Below are 12,376 nucleotides of genomic sequence, written 5' to 3' on the forward strand. Positions count from 1 at the left end.
TTCATAGTGAAAAATTAAAATAATATAAGCAAGAAAATTCAAATAATACAGTTAATAGGGAATATATCTCCCTTCAATGCCTTCTTTCAGTATTTTCAATCTTTTCTCAGAAATATCCAGCTACTAGTGGTCTATTATAATTTCAGATATATCTCTGAATATCTAAGTGGTTTTGTAATATATGCACTCTGTGGCAACTTGCTTTTTTTTCCAATACAAATTGGGTGTCATGGATATCTGTTTGTACAGATCTGTTTTATTTCTTCAATACCCATAATAATATAACTAAACATAGCCTGGGAATAAATAATGTATTTAGCAAATGATCTCTTGGTGATTTATGTTGTTTTTAATCTTTTATTACCACAAAGAATATTGATATAAATATCCTTATTCAAATATCTTTGTGCTAAAGTGTAAAAATATCTGTTGGATACAATCTTCAAAATGAAATAACTATCAAATGTTACATGCAACTAGTATTTGGCTATTTATAAACAAATTTCCTTGTAAGTCAGCTTTTATTATGTCAGTCCATGTACTCCACTCCATCATCAACACAGTGTATAATCAAACCTTCGCACTTTGCAATTGTGTTGGTTTAAAAATAATGTCTCATATTTTAAATCATGAATACATTTTAATAGTTGGGGTTTTATACAATATATTTAATTTTTTCAAGTCTTTCGTACTTATCTTTATATGTTCTGTCTTTTCATATTTTGTCCAGTTTTCTATAGGAATTTTCACAGATTTTCATTGATTTGTAATTGGTCATTATAAAAGATTGAGAATTAAAATTTTCTCTATGCAATGTCCAAATGTTTTTATTGCATTTGTTATTGACTTTTTGGTTGGATAATAGTAACTTTCAGGCAAAATTTAAAAAATTGTGTAGTCTAATTTGTCTGCACTGATTTTATGACATTTTAATTTTGCACTATACTTAGAAAATATTTGCTGTCTCCAATATTGTGAAATACATTCTTCAAATTTAATTGTAATGTTCTTATAAATTCATTTTTTTTCTGTTTTGTTTTGTTTTGTTTTAACCCTGAGTTTATTTTGTTTTCAGGGGTGAAATAGAATTTGAAATTTATTTTTATGTTTTATTTTTTCCTGATAGAAAGTTTTCTCAATTCTATATTTTTGCTTATTTGTTTGGTTTGTTTTGTTTTTGAGACAGGGTCTCCCTCTGTCACCCAGGCTGATCTCAGCAAACTGGAACCTCTGCCTCCTAAGCCCACAATAGCTGGGACTACAGCTATGTGCCACCACACCTGGCTAATTTTTGTATTTTTTGTTAGACAGGGTTTCATCATGTTGCCCAGGCTGGTCTCCAACTCCTGGGCTCAAGTGATCTGTCCACCTCCACCTCCCAAAGTGCTGGGATTATGATAGGCATGAGTCACTCAATTCTATTCATTCTAAAAGGATTTCTTCAGGAAATGTAATACAAGTTTTTATACACTAAATTGCTAGTTGGGCATCTATTTCTGGGTTGTTATGTGATTTCATTCATTTCTCAGTATATTTAAATGCAAGTATCCTGTTGTCTTTGTTTCTACACCTATAAACATTATATCTTATAGGCCTATATCTTACCCATTATTCTCCTTTTGAAGAATTTCTGACCATTCCTGACAGATTTTTATTCCAAGTCAATCCTATGATTAGCTTTTTTGGCTGCAAACAAAAATATTTTTGGTGTTTTTAATTGTTGCTGCAATACATTTACTATTACTTTATGGAAAACTGATACTTTTATATTAGAGAGTGAAGAGAAATGCATGCTTTTCTGTTCAAGCATTCTTTTAAGTCTCATTGCATTTTTATTTAGATCCTGTACTTTTTTTTAAAGATTTTGCTTAGGCCATTGATCTTACTTTGCTACTATTGAATGACTTCTTTACTTCCATTATGTTTTCTATAGTTGTTTTTATATAGGAACTATATATATTTGCCTATGTTTCATATATTAGCTCCCTTTCTGCCTTCTTTTTGCCATCTGAACCATTTTTAATTATATTTACATTGTTGTGAAACAGATATCTAAAACCTTTTCATCTTGCAAATGTGAAACTCTATAATTATTAAACTCTGTAACCATTAAACAATCTTCTTTGCCCCTTCCCCCAACCCCTAGTAACCACTATTCTACTTTGTTTTTCTGTAAATTTGGCTGCTTCCAATACTTTGTATAACTGGAATCACCCATATTTGTGTTTGTGTGGCTGACTAACTTTATTTAGCATAAGTTCTTAAGATTCATTCATGTTGTAGCATGTGACATTATTTCCTTACTTTTTAAGGTGGAATAATATTTCATTGTATGTATGTACTAAATTTTGTTTAACCATTCATCTGTCTACAAATATTTGAGTTGCTTCTACACCTTGGCTATAGCGAATAATGCTTTTATGAACATAGGTATTCAAATATCTCTTGAGACCCTTCTTTCACTTCTTTTTGATACATACCTAGCAGTGGCATTACTAGATCATATGGTAATTCTACTTTTAGTTTTTTAAAGAACGTTCATAATTTTTCCCACAATGATTGCGACACTTTACAAACTCACCAACAATGCACAAAAATTCCAATTTCTACCCATCTTCGACAAAACTTGTGAGAAGAGAGTTTCTATATTTATTTGCCTATTTGTTTATAGTAGCCATCCTAATGGCTGGGAGGTGATATTGTGGGTTTGATTTGCAATACTTTGATGAATACTGATGTTGAGCATTTTTTTTCATATACTTGTTGACCATTTTCATATCACTTTTGAAGAAATGTCTATTCAAGTCATTTGCTCATTTTAAAATTGTATATTATATATTTTTTGTTTGTTTTTGTGTTATGAGGTCTTCATAAGTTCTGAATACTAACCTCTTATCAGAAAAATGATTTGAGAATATTTTTTTGCATTCTGTAGGTTGCCCTTCCACTCTGTTGATTGTGTCCTATGATGCACAAATGATTCTAAGTTTGATGTAGCTCAATTTGTCTATTTTTTTTTTGTTATTGGCTGTGCTTTTGGTCTCATACTCAAGAAATCATTGTCCAGTCTAATGTCCTGAAGACTTTTTCCTATGTTCTCTTCCAGGAAATTTACAGTTTTAGGACTTAAGTTTAGATCTTCCACACACATTGAGTTAATTTTTGTATATAGTTTAAAACAAAGACAAAATTCATTTTTTTCTATATTAATATCCAGCTTCCCTGACACAATTTGTTGAAGAGAGTGTTCTTTCTTCATTGAAGTTCCTTGGCACTGTTTTTGAAGACATTTGACTGTACATGCAAGGACTTATTTCTGTGCTATTTCATTCCATTGGCTAATATGTCCATTTTAATGGCAGCACAACACTCTTTTAGTTACTGTAGCTTTGTGATATATTTTAAAATCAGAAAGTAGGTTCTTCAACTTTTTTTTCCCTCAAAATTGTTTTGGCCCTTGAGGTCTCTTTCAAATTTTATTTGAATTTTGGGACGAATTTTTTTTATTTCTAAAAAAAAAAAAATGCTACTGAAAGTTTGAAAGGTATTATATTTAATCTGTAGATCACTTTATGTTGGATGGATATTGTTAACAACATTATCTTCTAATCAATGAATGTGAGATGTCTCTTCATTTGTTTGCATGTTTTTAAATTTCTTTCAACAATGTTTTATAATATTTTGTGTAGAAGTCTTTAATCTTCTTGACAGTTTATTTTTAAGTAATTTATTTTTTAGGCAATTATAAATAGAATTGTTTTCTAAATTTTCTTTTTGGATCGTTTATTGTTACTGTACAGAAATTGAACCTTTTTTGGTGTATCGATGGTAGAGTGTGCAACTTTGTGAGATTTGTTTTTCAGTTGTAACTTTTTCTGTGGAATCTTTAATGCATTCTAAGATCATGTCATCTGAATACAGAGAAAAGTTACTTCATTCTTTCCTTTTAATATCTTTGTTTCTTTTTCTTTACTAATTACTCTGGCTAGGTCTTCTAGTACTATGTTGAATAGAAGTTGAAAAAACAGCTATCCTTGTGTTTTTCCTGATTTTAGAGAAGAAGTAATGAGTTTTTCACCACTTAGTAGGATGTTAGCTGTAAGCTTTACATAAATGCTTTTATTATGATGAGGTAGTTGTACCTATTTTTTTCCTCAACTACCTAATTAAAATTAATTTACATTCCATAATAAGATGTTTGTTTACTTGTATTTTAAGTTATAGTTTCATTATTTCAAATATTCATACCTTTGCTTTTCATCTCCAGCCTAAATGTGTAAAATTATCCCTCACAACAAATATTATATATTTATGATATTGAAACTCCTTTAGTTGTTCTTGCCTTATCAAGTGAAGCTTCTAAGTTTTCTCTATTATACATGATACTGACTTTTGCCTTTGTGCATATCTATGTGTACATCTCTATCTACATATACATATATACATGTCTTATGACTATGTACATATGTATATATCTGTGTGTGGGGGGGTGTGTGTGTGTATTCCAGTAGGATATAGTGTGAATTCATGAGGCAATTTATTGTATGTAAACATGCATATAAATGAATAAATATATATATATATTTTAACTTTATTTCTTCTGTGATACATCAGTATCTCTTTTCTTTCAGAATGAGAAGCTTGGTTCTCTAGAACACAGATCACAATAAAATTAAAATATTCCATAACTATAATTTGCTTTATTGCTTATTGCATAAAAATGTTTTCAGGGTAACAATGTTGATACTACTACTATTTTTTACAATTATTGAAAATAAATAGAAATTATTATTTGACTATGCAAATGACTGTAAATGTTTGCTCTGGGTTTGAGATTTTGTTGTTGAGCTTAGTTTTTATGTGGGGGTTTGGGAAGACGTAAAGAGTATACTGTCAAATTCATTGCCATTGACACAGAGTGCTATAATTTCTTTTGATCTTCTACAGCTTCTTGAATTCAAAGATTAGTATATTTCCTTGCTTTTCAACATACATATTTAAGAATCTAAAACTTCCTCCATGTGCTGCTTTAGTTGTATCATATTCCTTTTGATATTCAATAATTTTATAATTGCTATCTTCTAGATATCACATTGTTTAGGCCTGTTTTCTTTGATCCAAGTATTATGTATTTGTACATTTTACTTACAAATTATAGGATGTTTTAAAACATTTATTTTCCACACATGGTGGTGTTTTACAGTTTTATTGTATTGTAATCAGAGTATGTTTTCTGTAATATTTCTATCTCTGAGAAGGTTGTATTTTTTCATGTGTGTGGTATATTATGGTTAGTTGTTAAATATGTCACATGTTTTAAATGTCACTGTCGTCAGGATATAGTGTTTGATGTAATTTGTTGGAGCTACTTTCCTGGTTATGTTACTTAAGGGTATTTTTTTTCTAGCAATATTGTACATAGGTGACTCAAAAAAATAACTTTCTGTTCAATAAAAATAAACAAATGTAAAATACAAAAATTAATGACCTAAAGCTGGTCCTAGTTTTAACCTGAGTTTATATTACTCCTGAAGTCTGTACAACTTCAAATCAATATTTTCTAACTTAATGACTTCAACATAATCCCACAGATTTAGTTATTTTGAAAATTAGCCCACAGGCAATATTACAAAACATACAATGCAGCATAATAACTTCATACAGTCTGGTAGGGAAAAACAGAATAATCAGATTAACAAGTATTTCATATGACTTCAAATGCAATCTATCAGTTAATGACTCCTCAAGTTATATCTCCAGCCTCTATACTTCTTCTGAACTTCAGACTCCTTCATATAATGTCTGCTTAACATATCTTACTGGTTTCCCAATAGGCATGTCAAACTCAAGATGTCCAAATTGAACTCCTGGTCTTCAGCTGATTTTACCACAAACACCTGATCTCAATTCTTCTGGTGCTCTATTCTTGTAGTTTCCCAGTCCAGAAATCTTGGTGTTATAATTAATTTTGTCTTTCTAGTTCTATCCAATCTGTTAGGAATTCCTCTTGGTTCCACCTTCAAAAATATGTACAATTGATCCTTGAACAACATGGGTTTGAACTGTGAGGGTTCAGATAATACATTGATTTAAAAAAAATAAATGTAGTTGACCCTCCATATGAGTGAGTTCCATATCCACAACCAAAGGCAAATGAAAAATATAGTATTTGCAGGTTACAAAACCAGCCTCTATGGGACATTTTGTATACACAGTGTCTGAAGTGCAGACTTTAGGACTTGAGTAACTGTGGATTTTGGTATGGGGAAGGGACCTGGGGCCAATGCCCCATGTACACTGAGGGGAACTATAGCTAGTATACTTCTCATCATTGCCTCTGCTTCAATCCTCTTTTGAGATATAATATCTCTCTTGAATGACTTTGGTCATCTCCTAACTGGACTCCTGCTTCTAACACCTTCATTTTCCCTTCACTTCTGCTTGGTCTACTATCTATAGAGAAGCCAAAGTGAAACATTTATAAACTAATAAGACCATATCATGCCCCAGATGAAACTCTATCACTAATTCTTTATTTTACTCAATGTAAAACTAATGGCTTTACAGTTTCTCAAGGGCCTGAGTGACCTGAGTCTTGCACTATCTCTGACTTCATTTCCTGTACTCTCTGTCACTTCACTCAAATCATACTGTCCCCCTCATTCTTCCTAGTGTAGGGCAGGAATATTTCTGCCTTAGGGTCTTCAAATCAAATATTTTGTCTGGCTGAACATATTAATTTCCAGGTATCCGTTTGGATATCTGCCTCTTGTTTCCTGCAAATGCCTCCTTCTCATTGAAGCCTACCCTGACCGCTCTACGTTCAGGCCACCAGTCCTCCTTCAGCACGTTCCATCCTCCTTACTCTGCTTTAAATGTATCCGTAGCATTTACTACATCATAGAATACCATGTAATTTACAGATTTATTATGATTGTTGTCTGATTTCTACACCAGAATAAGAGTTCCATGAAGATAGAGTTGTACTTGTTTTGTTCACTACAATAGCCCCTGCATCTGGAATAATCCTTAATACATAGTAGTTTCTTGAAAAATATTTTTTTTTCTAAATGAATGAATCATTACATTAAACTTGTAACTCTATGAGATAGGTGTTGTTTGTATTTTACACAGGATGTCAATGAGATTCAGACGTGTACAGATAATATGGTTAATAAAAGACCTGGCTCTTAGATACAGGTTTTATTGACCCTTTGTCCTGTGCTTTTATTTTTATACCATATGCTTTTCACTATGCTTGCCCTCTATGATTCTTGAAGGAAAGCAAGAAAGTATACTGAGTTGCCTGGGCCTCAGTCAGTAAATCTTGTTGACTTTTCATGGTGTGCTCAGCCAAACACTAAGAAAAAGTAAAATTCATTGATTCCTCTCTCCATTTTACTTACAATAAAGCTTTCCAGGGTAAAGTGAAAATGGCATTTTGGGAAGGAATTTTAAAAAATGGGGAGAAGCAGTGGATGGTGGTGAGAAAATCTGAGGCTTTTTCTGTCTAAAATAAAAGAACATATCTCTTCAGTGGTAGAGTAAAATGAAAAGAATTGTAGGCCCAAATCTGCTGCTAACTAAGCGTGTGACATTTAATACGCTGCTTGACTTATTTTCTCATTTAAAATATGAGAATATTAGAGTGAATAATGCTTAAATTTTTTCATATTTAACATTGTTCAAAATCTATTGGCTGATGTAATCATCTAGGAGATCATTTGGCAAGCTGGTTTATAAAACGAGATTATAATCCCCATTTATGAATCTTTATTTCCTACTGGGCCAAAATCAAAGAAGGAAAGCACTTCAAAACTTCTTTTTTCTGCTTTTTTGATACTCATTTTGGTTTTGAAATGATAAATATGACATGAATTTGAAAAATAAGACATGAATTCCAAATGTATTTTTGTTTAATTTCATATTCTTCAGAGTTTTTTTCCTAATTTTGCCGGTGAGTTGAAGCTATTAACTAAAATAAAGGCATTGTCATACTAAAATGCACATATCTTGATTGTTAAAAAGAGCAATCAGAAAATAGATGTTTAGTTGATATGGAAAAAGTAGGTACCAATATTCTATACTAATATGCTGTGGTAACATCCTTGATGTTATAATAGCATAACATCATGTTATTTGGGGTTGTGATGAGGCATTTTCCTTCTGTTAAGCAGGTGCAGTCACCACCACTCTTGCCAAATCATCTTAGTGCGCAGAAATTGAAATATCACGTTAACTGCACAAACATTCGGGGGATGTACTTGTCACCATGCAAGCTTGGCATCTACAGAGTGTAGGCAGTGAAATGTGGGCTTGCCACAACTCTCTATCTAGTTTCTTAAAACCCTGATTCAGTGTTACCCAAGAGGCTATGAAACATGAGCAATAAGAAAGATCACTAATAATGAAGTCCTGGCAGGCAGCCAATCTTCCTGTAGTGAAGCTCTGCTCACTTTAATGTAGTTCCACTGGGCTGGATACATGTAGAGGATGAATGACAGCAGGATGCTGAAACAGCTGCTAGGTGATCAGCTGAAGTGGCCCAAATGAATGTGGGCAGGGAAGGAGGAGTGTAGATGTTAGAACATTTGCTAAAGGACTGTGAAACAACACTCAGAGCATCATGATACTACCTAGCTGTAGACTGGTACAGCACAAAAGCATCAGAGAATCCACCTTGGCCTATAATTTTCACGTAAAATGATTTTTTTTTGCCAAATAATATTAGAAAGCCAAACAGAAAACACCCCATCAAAATTATTTCCTAGAATGCCACATTGACTCTTATTTTGATGTGACAGCTCTTAAACAGTCAACAGATATCTACAGGTTTTGAGTTTTCCTCTAGAAAATCAGCAGGTTCCACATTTCCAGACTTCAGAATATGTTCCTTTAGCTTCATTTTTAAATCCTGTAAATCAGTATGAGAAAAGGTATAACATGAGCTAAGGCAAGGTAATAAAAAAATAAAATAGCAACTAAGAAGTAAAAAACCTGCACTATTTTCCTAACAATTAAGTCCTCTCTTGGTGGGCTTTGCATATTTTTGGAGGCAAAATTAGTCTTAAGTTGGAACCAAGCACGGAAATTGTTGTCTGAAAGAATCAGCACTATGTTGGTAGAAAAATATGTGGAAGAGTGTTTACTATTTAGAGGAAATATCCTCTATCTGAATGCTTATTTATATAAAGACAGTTATCTTCAAATATAATAGGTCACAATCTATTCAATGGTTGAATGACCCATGCTAGACTCCATGTTTGAAGCTGACTACTTGATTTTTCCTTATATATTAATGTACAGTTTGCATCTGCCATTGGATTTGGCTCAGTATGTATATTTTGATTTTGTCTTTAAAATCAAATATTTTAGTTATATCCCAAGCTCTGTAACCAACATTCTTTCATTTCTTTACATTTTTTCTTGCACATCTATGCACTCAACACACTGCAAGATACTGAGGGTACAACAATAAATAAGATATATAATTTCTAAACTCCTAGAACTTGAACATTTTTTGTTTAAAGTTTACTTTACTTGGCCTTGTTTAGAGATACCAGGTCACACAATTCATGGCAAAAGGCACACAACTTTACTGGAGAGGAATAAATCACATGAAAAGAAAATAAAGAAAGGCAATATTTATAATTATTTAATGAGTCTTTCAGAGCAGGCAAACTTTTCTACAAAGGGCCAGTCAGTGCTTTATACCTTCACCTCTGCCCTTGTAGAACAAAAGAAGTCAGAAACAATAAGTAAATTAATGGGTGTGACTTAATTTCAAATCAAACTTTATTGACAAAAACAGGTGGTGGGTGTGATGTAACCCATGGGCTGTGGTTGGTTGACCCCTGTTTCAGAAAATAATTTCTGTAGTAGCTGCGGAAGGGATGGAAATCATAGCATAAGATCACAGAGAAGGTCCACCGGATATCAAAGACAGGAAGAAAAAGTGGCTCACACCCATTTTACAGAACTTCAGCAAAATAACTAGAATATACTCTACAACTTCTTTTTTACAGCACATGAAGTTATTCAACTCAACCCAAACTTTGCTACCCACATGAAGTTTAACTCCATCTTTTCTAGCCCAACTCTTTCTACATGAGACCTTATTTTTTCCATTGGTTTTGAGCTTGATCCCTAGAGAAGACTTATGCTCTGAATACTAGGTACTTTTTTGACAGTCATAAACTGATTGCTTTAAGATTCAGGTGGCCGGGCGCGGTGGCTCAAGCCTGTAATCCCAGCACTTTGGGAGGCCGAGACGGGTGGATCACGAGGTCAGGAGATCGAGACCACCCTGGCTAACACGGTGAAACCCCGTCTCTACTAAAAAATACAAAAAACTAGCCGGGCAAGGTGGCGGGCGCCTGTAGTCCCAGCTACTCGGGAGGCTGAGGCAGGAGAATGGCCTGAACCCGGGAGGCGGAGCTTGCAGTGAGCTGAGATCTGGCCACAGCACTCCGGCCTGGGCAACAGAGCGAGACTCCGTCTCAAAAAAAAAAAAAAAAAAAAAAAAAAAAAGATTCAGGTCTCCGTTTGCATCGGCAGGCAAACGCTGATTCCCACACTTGATACTGGCTGAATATAAGAAGAAAAAGAATGATGTATGGGATGAGTAGTAGGATAAGAGTAGTAGAAATGAGCTGTAATGGGAAGACTGAAAACTGGGAAATATCCTCAAAGTTGAAAGAGGCATAATTATAAAATATACAGTCATGCATTGCTTAATAACAGAATTGTGTTCCTTAGGCAATTTTGTCCTTGTGTGAACAACATACAGTGTACTTACACAAACCTAGATGGTATAGCTTACTGCACACATAGGCTATAGGATATAGGCTATTGCTCCTAGGCTACAAATCTGTATAGCATGTTGCTATACTGAATACCACAGGCAACTGTAATGCTATGGAAAGTATTTCTGTATCTAAACACATCTAAGTATAGAAAATGTATAGTAAAAATATGGTATAAAAGATAAAAAATGGTACACCTGCATAGGACACTTACCATAAGTGGAGCACGCAGGACAGGAAGTTGCTTTGGATGAGTCTCCAAGTGAATGGTGAGTGAATGTGAAGGCCTAGGATGCTACTGTACACTCTGTAGACTTTATAAACACTGTACACTTAGGTTCCACTAATTTATAATTTTTTTCTTTCTTCAATAATAAATTAACCTTAGCTTACAACATTTTCCTTTATAAAACTATGTTTTAACTTTTTGACTCTTTTACAATAACACTTTGATTAAAATACCAACACCTTGTACAGCTATACAAAAATGTTTTCTTTTATATATTCTCATTCTTTAAGCTTTTTTCTATTTTTAAATTAAAATTTTTGAATTTTTTTAAACAATTGTGTTAAAAACTAAGAAAAAATGACACACATTAGCCTAGGACTACAGGGTCAGGATCATTAATATCACTGCCTTCAACCTTCACATCTCGTATCACTGGATGGCCTTCAGGGGCAATAACATGCATGGAGATATCATCGCCTATGATAACAGTGCTGTCTTCTGGATACCTCTTGAAGAACCTGCCTGAGGCTGTTTTACAGTTAACTGTATACACACACACACACACACACACACACACAAAGTTAACTGTATATATAATATACTTATATATATGTAGAAGCAGTACACTCTAAAATAATGAGTATAGTAAATACATATAAACCAGTGACATAGTTATTTATTATCATTTTCAAGTACTATATACTGTATATAAGTTGTATATGCTATATTTTTATATGACTGATATCACAGTAGGTTTGTTTACACCAGCATTACCATAAACACGTGAATAGTGTGTTACACTGACATATTATAAGGCTATGACATTACTAGGTAGTAGAAAATTTTCAGCTTAATTATAATCTTGGCCATTATGGTGGCTCACACCTGTAATCCCAGCACTTTTGGAGGCCCAGGTAGGAGGATCACTTAGGGCCAGGAGTTTGAAATCAGCCTGACAACACAGGGAGACCCTATCTCTACAAAAAGTACAAAAAAAAATTAGGTGGTGTGGTGGCACATGCCTGTAGTCCCACCTACTTGAAAGACTGACCCGGGAGGATGGCACCACTGCACTCCAGCTTGGGTGACAGTGAGACCCTGTCTCAAGAAAAAAAAATTATTATAGGACTACCATCCTATATACGGATCATCACTGGCCAAAATGTGTCATTATGAGGCACATGTACCTTAACGTGTTTCAGAAGGTCCAGCTGATCACAAGCGTACCATTCCTATGCAGAGAGACAAGTTCTTTTAAGAATTTGATGATGTTATAGTTGGGTAATTCTACCCCTATAGAGAGTACATGGAAACATTATATATTAATGATAAAGTTAATCAA

General features: G+C 33.5%; 1 long non-coding RNA gene across 1 annotated transcript; it reads left to right on the top strand.

Annotated features, from left to right (window-relative positions):
* Positions 1-2,829: 2,829 nt before the first annotated feature.
* On the top strand, positions 2,830-12,020 carry LOC116270586. The gene is made up of 2 exons (XR_004178723.1): positions 2,830-10,217; positions 10,538-12,020. It is a non-coding gene; the product is annotated as an uncharacterized LOC116270586 (long non-coding RNA).
* Positions 12,021-12,376: the final 356 nt, after the last annotated feature.

This window comes from Papio anubis, chromosome 15, assembly GCF_008728515.1.
Source record: "Papio anubis isolate 15944 chromosome 15, Panubis1.0, whole genome shotgun sequence".
Classification (NCBI taxonomy): Eukaryota; Metazoa; Chordata; class Mammalia; order Primates; family Cercopithecidae; genus Papio; species Papio anubis.